The sequence below is a fragment of the Heterocephalus glaber genome, unplaced genomic scaffold (assembly GCF_053883595.1).
Source record: "Heterocephalus glaber isolate CG9 unplaced genomic scaffold, H.glaber_assembly_v1.0 deba00001531, whole genome shotgun sequence".
Classification (NCBI taxonomy): Eukaryota; Metazoa; Chordata; class Mammalia; order Rodentia; family Bathyergidae; genus Heterocephalus; species Heterocephalus glaber.
Window position 1 is genome coordinate 282082 of NW_028258329.1, and position 16632 is coordinate 298713.

The 16632-nt window shown below is 37.3% G+C and overlaps 1 protein-coding gene across 1 annotated transcript in view; it reads right to left on the reverse strand.

The window, feature by feature from the left end:
• Gabrg3 (gamma-aminobutyric acid type A receptor subunit gamma3) overlaps nt 1–16632 on the reverse strand; it is a 574107-nt gene that overhangs the window by 200319 nt on the left and 357156 nt on the right. The gene's annotated exons all lie outside the window — the stretch shown is intronic.

The window sequence follows — 16632 nt, forward strand, 5'->3', positions numbered from 1 at the left end:
ATTTCATGCCTATTTCTTGATTAGATCTTTAATTCTAAGTGGTTTATTTTTTTAAGTTCTTTGTGTATTCTAGATATTAGTCCTCTGTACGAGGAGTGGCTGGCAAAATGTTTTCCTATTCCATAGGTTGTCTCTTTACTGTACTGACTTTTTTTGGTGAACACAAGCTTTTTAGTCCTGTATAATCCCATTTGCTGATTCTTGCTGTCATTTCTTGTGCAATTAGTGTTCTGTTTAGAAAATCCTTTCTTATACCTACGTCTTCAAGTGTTTTACATATTTTATCTTTCAGTAGGTTTAATGTTTCGCTATTTGATCCATTTTGATTCTAATTTAGTACATGGTGAGAGACAAGGATCCAGTTTCCATCTTCTGCACACAGATGACCGGTTTTCCCAGCACCACTTGTTGAATAGGCTGCCTTTCCTCGAATATATGCTTTTGGCCCCTTTGTTGAAGATCAAACAGCTGAATGTGTCCGAGGATGTTTCTGTATCCTCAATTCTGTCCCATTGATCTATGAATCTGTTTTTGTAACAGTAATGTTATGGCTTGGTTTAGACATCCCTGCAAAGCATTATGTAGTCATAGGTGGGGCTTTTTCAGAGGTGACTGGATCTAGAGTGTGTGACTGATTCATGGTGCAATGCTGGGATTAATGGTGTGTGATTACTAAATCAATTCATTGTATAAAAAGGGCACAAAAACACTGCTAAGGTTCCCTGCTTGCTTTTGCTGTCTTCTGCTAGCCATGAATTTCTCCTCTGTGATGCCCCTCTGCCAAGTAACCCTGCCTCAGAGAGAGCCAATTATGGACTGAAACCTTTACAAGATAGGAGCTAAATAAACCTTTTCTCTCTTAACTTGTGGGTTTTGAGTATTTTGTCTCAGCAACAAGAAAAGTAACTAAGACAAGTACCATGCCATTTTTATCACTACTGCTTTGCAGCATAGCTTAAAGTCAGGTATTACTATACCTCCCACTTTGCTCTTGTTGCCCAAAATTACTTTCGCTATTCTGGGTCTCTTCTGGATCCATATGAATTTTAGTATTATTTTTTCTAGATTTGTAAATTATGCTGTTGGTATTTTGATTGGGACTACACTGAATCTGTGTAACAGTTCTGGAAGTGTGGCCATTTTGACAATACTGGTTCTGCCTGTCCTGGAGCAGGGAACATATTTCCATTTTCTGATGTCCTTTCAATCTCCTTTTCCAGATTACTGTTGTTTTCTTTGTCCAGGCCTTTAACTTTCTTGGTTAGGTTAATTCCTAGGTATTTCTTTTTTCTTGAAGTTACAGTGAATGATATTATTTTCATAATTTCCTTCTCATTTCATTCATTGTTGTTGTACGCAAATGCTAATTAATTTTGTGTGTTGATCTCATATCCTGCTACATTGCTGAAGTTCTTTGTTAATTCTAGGAGTGTTTTGGTGGAGTTCTTTGGGTCTTCTTTGTGGAGAATCATGTCATTTGAAAATGATAATAATGAGTTCTTCCTTTTCTGTATCCCTTTTATTTCTTTCTCTTGCTAACTGCTCTGGCTAATGTTTCAAGTACTATGTTGAGGTGATAGTAGACATCCTGATTTTAGGGGAATGCTTTTAGTTTTTCCCAATTAGTATGACAATGGCTATTGGTTTGTCATAAATAGCTTTTATAATATTCAGGAATGTTCCTTCTATATCTGTTTTCTTTAGGGTTTTTATCATGAAGGGTGTTGGATTTTGTCAAAAGCCTTTTCTGCATCTACTGATATGATCATGTGTTTTTGACCTTGTTCCTGTTTATGTGATGTATTACATTTACTGACTTACCTATGCTGAACCATTCTTGCATCTCTGAGATGAAACCTACTTGATCATGATGTGTGATCTTTTTGATAATGTACTGCATTCTATTTGGTAGTATCTTGTCGAGGATTTTTGTGTCTATGTTCATTAAGGAGATTGGTTGATAGTTTTTTTATTTTAGTTGGGTCTTTATCCAGTTTTGGGATCAGGGTGATACTGGCTTCCATAAATGAATTTGATAAAACTCTATCCCATTCAATTTCTTTGAAGAGCTTGAGGAGTATTGGTGATATAACATCCTTAAAGGTTTTGAGGAATTCAGCAGTGAACTCATCAATTCCTGGGCATTTTTTAGTTGGTAGATTCTTTATTACAGTGTCATTTTCTTTGCTTGTTATTGGGATGTTAAACATATTTATGTCTTCTTGGGTTAGTTTCGATAGTTTGTATGTGTCCAGGAATCTATCCATTTCTTTAAAATTTGCTAATTTGTTGGAATATAATTTTTCAGAGTAGTTATAATCTTCTGGATTTTTACAGTGTCTGTTGAAATTTCATCTTTTTCATTACTAATTGCATTGATGTGAGTCTTTTCTGTCTTTCTCTTGGTAAGTCTGGCTAGAAGTATTTCTATTTTATTTATTCTTTTGAAGAACCAGCCTTTTTTTTTTTGTACCGGGGATCAAACTCGAGTCCTTGCAAGAATCAGCTTTTTAAGTCATTGATATTTTTACTGTTGTATTAGTTTCAATTTCATTGATTTCTACTCTCATCTTTATAATTTTCCTCCTTAATTTTGGTTTGGGGGTGGTTTGTTGTTGTTTTACAAGTATCTTAAGATTTCTCACAAGGTTGTCCATTTGCCTCCATGTGGCAAATTTTCATACACACACACACATACATACACATACACAGAGGTGTGCATGCACAGGCACATGCACACTCCACAGTATTATAAACTACCAAAGTCCAAACAAGGTTTGTAGTTTGGTTGACATATCAGTTAACGTCAATTTCCTTGCTCTGATTATTCTGTTTGGAAATACAGGAAAAAAGGTAACAGTTACTGTCTATACTGTTGCTAAAGTTTCTAAGTAAAGGTAACATTGTTTAGAAATGAAAACAATTTAAAGAAGAGCAATTCTACACACAGTAATATGAAAAAATTTTAAATTGTCAAAAGATGCCAGATACACACACACACACACACACACACACACACACAAGTGCACATACAGACTATATGAATCTATTTTTCTCAAATTCAATAACAAAACAATCTGTGGTGGATGAGGACCTTGGTCAGTCCTTTCTCAATAAAGCAATGATAAAATAATAAAGTTTTCAAAACTATAAAGCATGTATCTGTTGTCCAAAAGACAGACAGGAAATTGAAAAGGGTTTATTCAAAACAATCTTCTGAATATTGGTATAAGCAATGGGATCCTATGGTATTTTGGCCAATTTGACTCATGTACAACCCCCCACTCCATGACATAGATTTAAGTTCTGACCGGAAGGTGGGACATTCCACTAGTACCAACACTTTATTTGAAACTGAGTATGGGAAAATCTCATTGAAAATAAATTCCAAAAATCTCATGGAAAAATCTCAAGAGCCTTTGAAAAACTGTATAGTTTTTTTTTGAAGAAGGCAGTATGTAAATACAAAAATGTATGTATTAAAGTTGATTTGTGAAAAGAAGAAAATCTGTATAGTTTTCAGTGACAAACATTCATGAAAGCATAACATTTCTGTGACACTAGTGAAGAAAGGTAACAAAAATCAGATCAGACAGAAATTAATCTGGGATCCATGGAAAGGGACAGCAAGAGGGTCCTGGGGAGATTTCACTAGTCTTGCACCCTTTCAGAATACTCTGCCAGGGCCTCTGGAAATACAAGTTCCAGGCTGAACTCAAGGCTGATATCTGATTCAATTTAAAATATCCAAAAGCAACAGATTGAAACCTAACTTGCTCAAAGTGTTTAAACACAACGTGTGACTTAAAAATAAAAAGAAAGAAAATTTGGAGGGAAAGTAAAAGGGAAATAAGATGTTGTACCTGTTGGGTATCTGATGCCACAAAATTAGCCCTGGCAAGTTAGTAAACAAAAGCTGCAACAATAAAACCTGCGGATATCAGAATGCAGACTCGCCATAGTTTATTATCTAAATGTTAAGTTTACAACATAACTTATTAAATGTTAAAAGATACAGAAAAATATGATGCATGCATAGGGAAATATCAATCAACAGAAACATTTTATTTTTGTGGATCCAAATGTCAGACTTAGATGAAGAGTACAAAGATATCATCAATGTGCTTAAAGAAATTAAAGGAAATTATTTTTACAGAATTAAAGGGAAGTATGCTGCTGCTGATTTCTCAAATAGATTATATCAATATACAAATAAATTATACAAATAAGCCAAGTGAAAATTCTGCATTAGAAAGGGTAATAAAGGAAATAAAAAATTCACTAGACGGACTCAGTAGCAAACTTGGACTGGCAGAAGAGAGAATCAATGAACTGAATGACAATTTAATAAAGAGTATCCATCTTAAAGACACCAGAGGAAAAAAAATAAACAGAGCTTCAGAGATCTACTAGATATCATTTATCATTCCAACATATGTGTAATGGTTGAACAGAAAATATATTTGAAAAAAATAATGGCTTAAACTTCCAAAATGGAAACTCTAATCTGTATGTTCAACACCTTTAAGCCAATGGGGTAAACACAAAGAGATCTACACCTGCACACGTGGCTGTCACACTGCTATAAAGACCAGGGAAGGTCACCTGTCATGTTAGAAAGCATAATGTGCTTGCCTTGGGCTTGGACGGATTTGAGTAAAGTATAAATACTGCTGTTGTGCATGGGCCAACTGATCAGAGGATGTCTTTGTACAGACATGTGGTTAGTCCTCATTCCCAAGAGGAGGGGATGTGCCATCCCATGGGGCTTTTATTGTGACTTTCCCAGGAAGAACCAGCGGAGGCAAGAGAAGCTCTCTTAGGGCAGATTTCATTACTCTCAGCAAACCCTGGGCTTCAGGGCTGTCACTAGTTGCTTGGAACTTGGTCCTGAGGGGACTGGGGATAGACAACAGAGGCAGCAGAGAACGTATAAAGGGGGTATAGTAAGTTCAAGTGTGGACTTCAGATTGGTTGGCTTACTTGTGAAAGGCACATTCTTCTTGCCTTTTGTTCAAATGGACATGTATTAATTATACATTTTAATGAGGTTTACTATGACACTTCTATACATACACATATGCATATACATAGAATTCACTGAACAAATCTAACCCCTCTTTTCCCTCAACCCCGCACACCATACAGACTCGCTTTAGTAATCACTATTCTATTTTGAGGGTTACATTTGTTTAGATTTCACAAATGAGACAGGATGTGTGTTACTTCTGTTTCTGTGTCTGGCTTATTTCACTTAACACAATGTCCTTTAATTCCACTATTTTGTTTCATTCTTCTTTACAAATGAATAAATGCTCTACCTATTCATCTGTTGATGCGTACCTAGACTAATTCCAGTTCTTCAGTATTATGGATACTGCTACAATCAATATAGGCATTGCAGGTATCTTTTTGATAGTGATTTAATTTCCTTTGCATATATATACCCGGAGGCAGGCTAGCTGGTCCACACAGATCTATTTTAAGGTTTTGAGGAACCTCCATACTGCTCTCCAATGCGCTAATTTACATTGCTAGCAGCAATGTATGGTTTCCTTTTTTCTCCCCATTCTCAGAAAGGCCTTTTTCTGAGAGGGTTGGTTTCTCAAGGAATGAGCTAATTAATATGGGGAGTAGTTCTTTCCAATGTCAGCAAGGCCCCAAGATATGAAAGTAGCAGAATAAAAAGATATGCTTGATACATAAAGGGGTAGGGGAACGTTTTGGGGATTATAGGAATATTCTGTAACTTTTTTTGAACAATGCTTGCAAAGACATATGCATATGTCAAAATACTTGAATATTTAAGATCTGCAAATTTTACTGAATGTCAATTTTATTTCAATCAAAATATATAATTAAACAAAAATTAACAAGTAATCTAATATATTAGCATAAAAATGAAAATAGGCCCTGTATTTTAATATTAGGATTAGTTAACACATATAGAAAGTTTCCAGGGTAGAGTTTGGTACATGATAAAGGTTTTAAAAATTAGAGCCATTTCTATAACTTGTATTACCAATAAGTCTTCTTCATTCTCCTTCACTTCTGAGTATGTAACGTTAATCCATAATTCAAACTTTTGCTGATTATCTAAAGCACAAAACATTACTAATTAATTAGGACCAGACATCAGGGCATTTTTGACTTGATTTTCTGAACATTCAGTTAATTCATCTGAAATATGAATTAAATTATTGTATTGGTCAGATTGACTCAAACTATTCCTTTTCATAGACACATGGGTGTGTGTGTGTATGTATGAATTTCACTTTTCTTTCGTGTTTGTTCTTAGTGGTTTCTAAAATTCCTCTTATTCAAAAGCTCTCTTTCACTTTTTCCTGCCAGCAGGTGGGTTTTGTGAGAATGGGGCTTGAATCATCTTATTTAATGCAATTTTTGAGTCTCATTTCCTGGGCTTATGCTAGATTTGAATGTTCTTTGATAACATTCTCTGTAACATCTTATTTGCATTTAGTCAGGAAAAGCTGCCGACTCTGGAAGTCTGATTCATCTTCTGTGCTACCTGCAGTGGATCTGTGTCCTGAGTATTTTCTATTGTTGAGTGACTAGACTTTAAATTTCACATGTTAGAAACATATGGGTTGAGTGTCCCTTATCCAAATTCAAATTCTTGGAACCAAATGTGTTTTAGGTATCATACTTTTTCTGTTTAGAATATTTGCATGCACATAATGAGACATCCTGGGGATAGACACAAGACTAAACATGAAATGCATTCATATTTTACACACATCTTAAACACACAGGCTGAGGATAATTTTATAAAATATTTCAATGTGCTTGTGTTTTGACCGTGACTCACCACATTAATTCCAAAAAACACCTCATACCTTTGATACCCACTAAATACAGCCAACCATCACCGCTTGCTTTCTTTGGACCTCCTTGCATGTATTCTTGGTCTCCTCCCATTTCATTTTCCATGCAACTTCCAGAGAAAACCTTTGACGCACGAATCAGGTTATGGCTCTTTTCTGCTAAAATCTCTCCAATGGCTCCCACCTTTACCAAGTGAAAGCCACATGGTAAATCCAGCTGTTGAACATTCCGACTATTTTTTGCCTTAAGGCACTACCCTTCTTTTCTCCTCTACCTGTCTTGTTATTGCCTTCATTTATAGAAGCCACTGTCCTTTCAGTGACATCTCCATATTTGTTATCTAAATCATTTCTCTCTGTACATCTGTCTGGCCTCCATGTGGCATACTGTATATTATAAATGCTTGTTTACTGAGTTTTTTCTAACATAGAATATGAACACATTGAAAAGGCAGAGATTTTCATCTGTTTTACTTAATGCTGCATTTCTAGTCCCTGGAAGTGTATGTAGCACATGGTAGGTACACAACAATTGATATGAAATGGAACGCAGAGGCTTCAAGTGATCCTAGCTAACAGTTTTTTAATTTTTAATAAAGTTTACCAATGGAACTCAAGTTTCAATAGAGAATATAGAAGCAGTCATAATAACTACATCAAACATCTGATAAATTATGCTCTAAAATACCAAATACTTCTTAGTACTCTTTTAATTGGAATGCAGAGTGACAGGAAGCCAAATTTACACAGCTAGAAAAATTATAAATTAATCACATTTCCATCCACTCAACACAGATTCTGAACCCTGAAAGACATCTCAGACTTCCTTTCTCTCATTTCCTCTAGCTAGTCATACATATTTTAGGGAGAAAAAAGCTGAAATCACTAGCCTAAATCCTCATCAGAAAGTGTTAGGAAAAATAAGAAGGATGACTTTGGGACCAGTCTGATACGTAAAAAGCTTGGAAGTCTTCAGTCCCATCCTTACAATAAGACAACTTAAGTCAAAAACACTTTCACACCTGTAATCCAAGCTACTAGGAGACTGAGGCAGCATAGTTGCAAGTTCAAGCCCAGACTGGACAACTTAGCAAGACTTTTTCCCAAACCAAACAAACAAACAAACAAACAGACAAGTGCTAGGGATACAGCTCAGTGGGAAAGCTCTACATTCACCCCAGTATTGCACAAAAAATGAAAAGACAGAACAAATAACAAACCGAAAAGACAATAGCAGAAAACTTAGATTCATCAAAGATTTGAGGTCTCCAAGTAAAGCACTGCTTCCGAAGTTGGGAAGACAGGCAGGCAGAATCATGCCTCACTGGGACAGCCCCTTTGCCCTGGTCAGCACTTCCCAAGGTCACCACCCAAATACACTATTGATGCTTAGTGCTTGCAAGGGGTTCCTTTTCCGGGACAGAACCACCCTAAGACAACAGAAATACACAGGCAATATAAATGGGTTATATGAGTAAAACATTTGCTTACAAGTAACAGGAATAAACTTAAAATTAGGCAAATATTAAGCAATGTTAGATGGGCTTCTAAATTTCAAAATGCAAATACAGATGGCCCTTGACTTATGATTTTTCAACTTTTCAATAATGCAAAGGCAATGAACATTCAATAGGAACAATATTTTGAGTTTAGGTCTTTTCCCTGGACTAGCAATATGGGGTACAATATAATCTCCTAATGGCAAGCAGCAGCAGCAGCAGCATGCCACAACTCTCAGATAACCACAGTCATGAGAGGAAACAACACTGACACTCTACAGTGTGCTTAGTTGCTAAGCTATGACATCTGGAAGGCTAGCTGTATATAATACACTCAAATTGCAATATTTTGAACCTATGGTGGATTTATCAAGTATCACATTGTAAGTCAAGGAGCATCTGTGTACTAAGAAAAAATTCTATGATATATCAGGTTAAGCACCTGTTAACAAGGGTAATTAAAATGGCATTTATGAAATATAAAGAATGTAAGAGGCCTTGGACATCTCATGGGAGATATGAAAATAAGCGAAGAGACATGAGTTGGAAACATACTGATAATGCATAGGGATGTGCTCAGCACATGATAATGTCTCAGAGAAATCAAAAGAAACCAGTTGATCTGACTGGCAGGGGTGCTGATGATGAACGTTCTTTCTTCTGATGTGTTCATTATGATTTGTGTGCTTATAAATAAAACCACCCATGTTTTCATAATAAGTTCTTGAGAGGAAAAATATTTCCTTGTAATGCCAAGAGTTAACAAAAACAAACACCAAATTAGTGCTAGCATTTGAAAAAGCTCAGTTTCTAATGCCATTTTGAGTTACTGAATTGGCATTACTATAACTGAGTGCCATGAGTATTGATTCATAGCATTTAGGGCTGAGGAGCCCTTCTGACAGATACTGTCGAAGCTGCTGACTCACTGTACCAGTGGTCACAGTGAGGTGACTTGCTAGGATGGGTTTTTTTGTTTTGTAAAGATGCAAATGATTTCTGGCTGATAATAAAAGATAACCCCAAGATCATCATTTATTTCCCTATTGTTATTTACTACTTTTGTAGTCAAATGGTTTTTTAACATTTCTTTATAAAATGTTCTATAAATAACTAGTTCTACAAATGATCCTATAGGTGCTATTGACATCTTATTGATCACTTAATTCATGAATGCATTGATTAAAATTTCTAGTGGGTTTATTTTGATCTTATGAATCATTCTTTAACTTTTTGAAGTACCTTTTAAAATATATAAGTTAGCAGTATATATTTCAAGTTCTTTAGGCATGTCAAAACATTACATAGTACCCCAGCAATACATACAATTTTTATGTTTTTATCTATCAGTTAAAAATAATAAAAATAAAAGTAAATATACATTTTAGTATGTAGAGAAACGCTGTAAGGAACTCATTCTTATGTATAAAGTGTGGTTGCTGATCAAACTAGGTTATAATAGAAGAGGTAAAGCACATTAAAAACATCATCTTCAATCCCTATCTAAGAGTCTAGTATTATTTTAGTTAATGATTTTTCTTAAAATAAAAAAATTCAACTCTAATTAATAGCAGTATGTTTTCTATGAAATGTGTACAGCTAAAGGCTTGCAGCTGAGTTAATATTTGAAGACAATTTTATGCAACAGTTTAGTTTATTATTAACTTAATAAAATATAACTAACATATTCTAGGTCAGTTAAAATATTAACTGAATGGCATATGCCTAAAAGCCATAGTGCCTAACATTGAGGCACTGTTTGCTAGGACCAGTGTCTTCCGCTTAAAAAATGACCAGAGTATTCTTTTTCCCTTTTCCCTTAGCCATTTAGATGTGTATTATTAAATCCCACATTCCCCATCACATTTGTTCTTGACTCTTTTAAAATATCAGCATAATACTTTGGTCTGTTTAATCTTATTTTGCATGCCTTGAAAATATTTTGAAGTAAGTATTATTATAGGTATGGTGACTAGTTCATTTTAATTAGCTTTATTGCATGGAGATATAGGGAAATAGGTAAGCCCTCTGTGTTCCCTCACAAACACACAAACTTGCTGGATATAAACAAAACAGGGTGAGAAATCACAACGGAAAGGTCTCCTTCACAGCTTGCTTCCAATGCCTAATCACTCTGCTGTTGGAAATCATTTAGCCTTAGTGATAAGCAGTGCCCTTCTGTGTGGTTTGCATTATTAGCAGGATATAACCACCACCATTACAATACGACAAGGAAGAGAAAAAGAGTGATATAAGCTTCAGATTTTTCTTCTAAAACAGCCGATTCTATTTCTACATTATACTCCTTTTGTAGAATACTATCCAAGATGTTATAAATTTACATGCATCCTCCTACTTAGGATAAAAGAGACTAGTGACTAATTCACAACCTTCACAACCGAGGAATTGTAAAAAGTGACAAAATTTTCTAAAACAATTCATTGTCTCAGGAAAAGAGAGGCAGAAAAATATTGACATAGTTTATCAATGGTTCATTGTTATCTCCATCCTGGGCCAAACATGTACCGTTGTGGACCAAATAGAATCTTTTTTTCACAAAATATCCTGTTTCTAACTCCGTTTGGAGTTTGAGGTGATACATCTTGGTGCACCAGCCATAAAAGCTGGTTAATATGAGAAAATCATGCAATTGTGTCGGCCAATGAGGCCACTGAACTTAAAAGCAGACACGACTCTCTGTGTGTGTGTGTGTGTGTGTGTGTGTGTGTGTGTGTGTGTGTCTCCATTATCTTGGCCTTCCGGTTGAGAAGAAACACGGGAGGGCAGCAGTGTGGCGCTGCAGTGGGGAAAAGTCACTCTGCTCACGTAGTGTCGACAAGGATCTGCACCCATCTTTGCCACGGCTGGGCACACACTCTGCGCAGTTCCAGTAAACACTGTCAGTGTCTCTGTGCACGGGAAACCAGACAGTGACCTATTAAACGTGTTAGGAAGTAATGTGCCTGCGTGCTCACTTCATGTTCCCCTTCTCAGCTATTATCCATACGGTCACACGTACCTGTGAGTTCGCTTTGTGGAAACAGCTGATGAGGAAAAGACCCCGTGATTGCATGAACAAGCTGCCAATGACGCAGGAGGTGCCACTCCTCTTCTGAAGTGATTTCCAGGGATTTCAGGGCAAAAACAGGCCCTCGTCATAAGGCTTCATGTAGCCATTAGCCTCAGTGTCCTGGACCCAGCATGGTGGTTGGTCCCAGGCCTTGCTACTGGGATTGCAAGGGGAATGAGAAAAATACTTCAAGCAACCAGGTTAATGGCAGTTTTAGATTATCTCATGTGGACAGTGCAAAGTAGGAAAAAAACTGCAAAATGTTTCTGCCACACTATTGTCTGAGCTGAGTAAGTGCAGAGCTGGCCTGTCGGGTTAGCAATTCTTTCCTGGCAAACTGCATTGTCATATACTTCATAGATTCTTTCTTAACTGTGCTAAATGCCTAATTCAATCTTTTTCTTCCATGTAAAGCATTGTATTCAGTGTTAATAGAGAAAATTAAGTTTTTCTGACAAATACAGTTGTTTAGAAGGATCTACTAGGAACAAAGATATCTTAAGTAGTGTTTCTGTTTTGAATTCCATGTACATATATTAAACAGTTATGATAAGTGGCTCTCAATCTTAATGAGCATCAAAGCTGAAGATACCTCAAGTTCACTCAGGTACAAAGGTATGGAAGTTGAGGACTTGAAGTGATCAGGAGCTAACCCAATATTTAGATCCACCAAGGCATGCTGCTTTTAATACGTTTGCTGCTGAGTTCCATTAAAGCTAAAGGAATGGCTTTGTTTTTAAAAACAGAGAGTTCAGGTGATTAGGAGGTGCTCAGGGGAATGCAGTGGCTGTCCCACCTACTATGTTTTCCATGCAGGAACTGAGAGCTTCATATGAGTTCTGAAGAAGGGGCAGAGGGGCCACCCCACTGTAGCCTCCCACAGAGTTAGAAGAGGGCCCTGGAGATTCTGTCAGTATCTACTTCTAAAGGATTTTTCTAATATTCCATAATCACTTCATAGCTGCAGGGTCTATGGTCTTACACCAAAGCTATTCCTAGAATCCCTTCCAAGTTACAGGCAGGAGAGAGGCATTATCTCACCTTGAACCACAACTGTCCAGACTGGCAACATTTACATGTGCATTCAACCATCACACCCACCAGAGCCTTTGACTGGGCAACCTTCCTGTTATACTCCTTAGGCCCATTGGCTGAAAGGTCTTACTCATGACACCTGGCCCAGGGAATCTCCTTGTTTTGTATTCTTTCAGCACCAGGTTATTTTGCTGAACACATCTGTATTATCGAGAACTTCTGTTAACTGATGGTCTGCATGTCCATGGTGTAGAGCTACTTGATGTCAGATAAATTGAGCCCTGAAACTTTATAAAATTTAGAAATCCTTTGAGCCCTTATTATAAGGTTAAGATGTTTAGTCAATTTTTAATATTATGCATATTCAAGGAAAAATATAATCAAAAAGCAAAAATGCCAGAAGGAAGTAAAATAAAGATTTTTTAAATAATAAAAGAAAAGAACAAGAATTAAAGCCTCAGGAAGCACAGATAATTTATTATCTGAACTCTGCCTATCCAAGGTAATTTCATTATTTGGGGTTCCTACAATCTTGTGCTACGTTGGTGGAACTCTTAGTTCATCACAGAGGGAGCCTTTCCATGCTATGATTTCCCTTCTGTCCCTGAGTTAGCTTTCTATCACTATAAACATACCAGAAGGAAATCAGTTTACAAAGAAAAGAGTTTTATTTTATTCCAGAGTTTTGAAGGTGTCAGTCCGTCATCAGTAGCTGGGTTGAGCCTATGACACGGTGGCACATCAGAGCAGGGAGCATATGGTGAAGAAGAGCTGCTCACCTCATGGCTGGTACAAAGAGGCAGAGGAAGGGGTGGTGCCCCAAAGTCCCCATGCAGGGCACGTCTTCAGGGACTGAAAGACCTCCTAGTAGACCTGCTTCTTAATGTTTCCACCACTTCCCAATAGTGCCACGCTGGGGACTGAGCTTTAACACGTGGGCTTTTAGGGGCATTTAAAGTCCCGATATAGCAGACTCTCCTGATGCCATTCTGCCAATGAACTCTGTGCTCAGTGGCTCTCCTATGAAGCCTCCCAGGCATGGGAAAAGTCCCATGTGCTCCTTCTCCAGTGTTCCTAGTGATCATTTGCAGTGATCTCGGGGGTGTGCGATTGTACCCAGAGTGGTACTGGGCTCACCCTGCATGATCTAAAATGACAGAGAGAGAGAGAGAGAGAGAGAGAGAGAGAGAGAGAGAGAGAGAGAGAGAGATCTTGCAAATGTGGTACAATTTCTACATTGGGAACATCAGTGAAAAGTGTACAGAAATCCTTTGTCCTCGTCTTACAATTTTTCTATAAGCATGAAATTAATTCAAAATCAAAGGTAAAAAGTGATAATGCAATAGAGCCATATTACCAGGAAAATACACACATTTTATTTATACTCTGCTGGCTGTTTTTTTGCTAGTTGTATTACTATATTATGTTTATCTTTGAGTAGATTGGTAAATATGCTGAAAATGTGCTAAATGATCATGCTGTTGCCACCTTATAAAGATCTTAAAATTCTGCTGAAACCCAATCATACTCCAGGAAAGCTGACAAAATAATTCTGGAAAGTATTCTGCCCTCCTTCCCTCTATGTTCTTTGGGAATTAGTGATGAAATAATTCTCAGTGTTAATCCCAAATTGCAGACAGAAAACCCATCCACCTGCTTACAGCAGGGACTACACATGTAACTTTCTTATCTGAATTAAGCCATGACTTTCCAAATGATATGTGAACAGCATCTTAGGGTTCCATACTTGCTGTGTCTTCAAAGAACACCATTCCCTTCTGTGATTGGAAAATCTGTCGTCCAGGCAACATCGCAGTTCCCCATTATTAATCAGTCAGGCTACGGCAGCCTCGGGACACGCAGACCCTCAACCTGCACTTTGAGATCGTGCCAGTGCCCAGAAAAGCACATCTTCATGATGCCTGAGCATAATTTAGCCATGTGACTGCAAATTAAATTTCAGAGGCAAAAACTGATTCCTCTGAATTGAAGCAATTTTTGCATTTAGTTTCTTTCTTGGAATATTTAAAACCAGAAGGACTTTTTCATAATGCATGCTTAATACAATGAGAAAAAGAACTGGTTTCTAAAATGTGCAAAGACATTTCAAACTTTTTGGGATAGTTACCATTAGGCAATCATGTGTGAGAACTACCCCCACCATCTCCCAGATTTATTACTCTTGTTAGGGTTGGAACAGTGACATCATTGGTTGTGTTTGGTAGTAACTATTATCTACCACTATTCATTTTCTTTTCGGTGACAAACATTAATCTCTGTTCTTCTAAAGAAAGATGCATTTTTGTCATTTAGACACAGCACATGTACCTATCAGATCCCATACCTCTGGGCCAAAATGGAGACAGGCCATGGATCAGGGTAACAGATCCTCAAACACCACCACAGTCTTTTGGGTCTTCTACATTTGCTTGTGCCTCAAATTTCAAAGAGAGTGTCACTTCTCCTACTTTGGTCATTGCAGAATTTTAATGCTGATACCCTTAGAAGAATTACTAAAAACTCACCTATGACTGATTTGAGGGCTGCATGGTTGCATAAATGGCAGAGGAGAGAGGAAAATGCCCCTTCCAGGAGGGAGGCTGTTTGGAGAAAGGGAGAGTGGGGATGCTTCCCTGGGAAGTGGGGCTCAGTCAGGCATCACAGCATTCAGAGCAAGGTGCTTGTGGTCAAAATGGTGAATTTCTAAGCAGGGAAACCATACGTATGTGTTTCACATTTTAAAATATTTGATATAAACTCAAAATGTTATATTGTTAATGTAAAAAATTTGAATTAAGATGAATATAATCATAATGCTTGGCAAGCATGTACTAATAAAAAACACAAGAAATGTAAACAATTAAAAGAAGCAGTAATCAATTTATACTTCTTCCTCAGCCAAAAATTAGTCTTTTGAAAGTCTCAGCTTTTGCAGATTTATGAGGTCACAACATTTTGATTTTCATTTTTTATATATTCCAAAGGATAACACTGCAGCCTGATTCAAACCTCAACGTCACCTTTAATCCTATGTTTGAATCTCAAAGATAAATCCTTCCGGGGCACTTGCTGGGTATAAAAATTCATTCTTGGCAGAAACATCTAGATTCCACATAGTAATCTAATTGTCACTATCATTAAATCAGTTTCCAGGTATTCCAGACAAAGAGAAAAACAGAGATGATAGTAACACGTGGAATTTCACTTGTTTGCTCCCATGCTTGTAGTAGTCTGTATATTTTAACTGAACAAATTTGAGGTCCTCCAAGTCATTCAAGAGCTTGGAAGAACATCTGAGCTAGTACTAAACTCATGTGACAAAATAGCAAATCTTTTAAAATGGTTAATGTGTGTGGTCCTCATCACTGGAAACAATGAGTCTAGAACCAGAAACTGGTGCATGCGTGTGTGCATGTGTGCGCACATGTGTGTAAAATATTTGGTGTATATTAATTTTTTAACTTGGTCTTTTCTCACAGTGAATAAAGCAGAAGTTGTCAGATTAACCTCAAAGGAGCTACTGAACATCAGCTAAATAAGTCTCAATATTTAAAGACAAGGATTACAGTCATTCAAGAAATGTTCCAATGATAGACTGAATGGGATATCCTATAAAGTGGCCTGATTGACACATCATCTTCTGTTAGCCTGGCTTTCACTGATGGCTGGATTCAGAAACATAACCAAAAGCAAGCGCTACCTGTAAGAACAGATGAGCTGGAAAAGCAGCCTGCCCTCTCAGCCTTGCAGCTGCTGATCACTCTCTCCATTACAGGACAGTGTTCCTGTCCTGGGAGCCCTGCACACACACACACACACACACACACACACACACACACACACACACATACACACACGCACTGGCTCTCAACCTAAAGCTGAACTTTGTCTTCTGCAGGGGAGCTTGTGGGGGTGACAAGCAGACCAAACAGTTTATTCACTAAATTTACTGGTTGCTGAACTGTTTTTATAAAAATTTACCCAGAAAAGTCATGCTATTCCTTCCACCCTTTCCTCCTGAACAGAGCGGTGTTTGGAGAGAACAGTGATCCAGTCCCAAGTCTCAGTGTGTCAGCATCACCCAGGGAGGAAGCTAGTTCAGAATCTAAGACCTCACACTGTCCAGAGCCTGTCTCTGGAGCTGTATTAGTTCAACTTCTGTCGCTATAACAAAGTACACCAT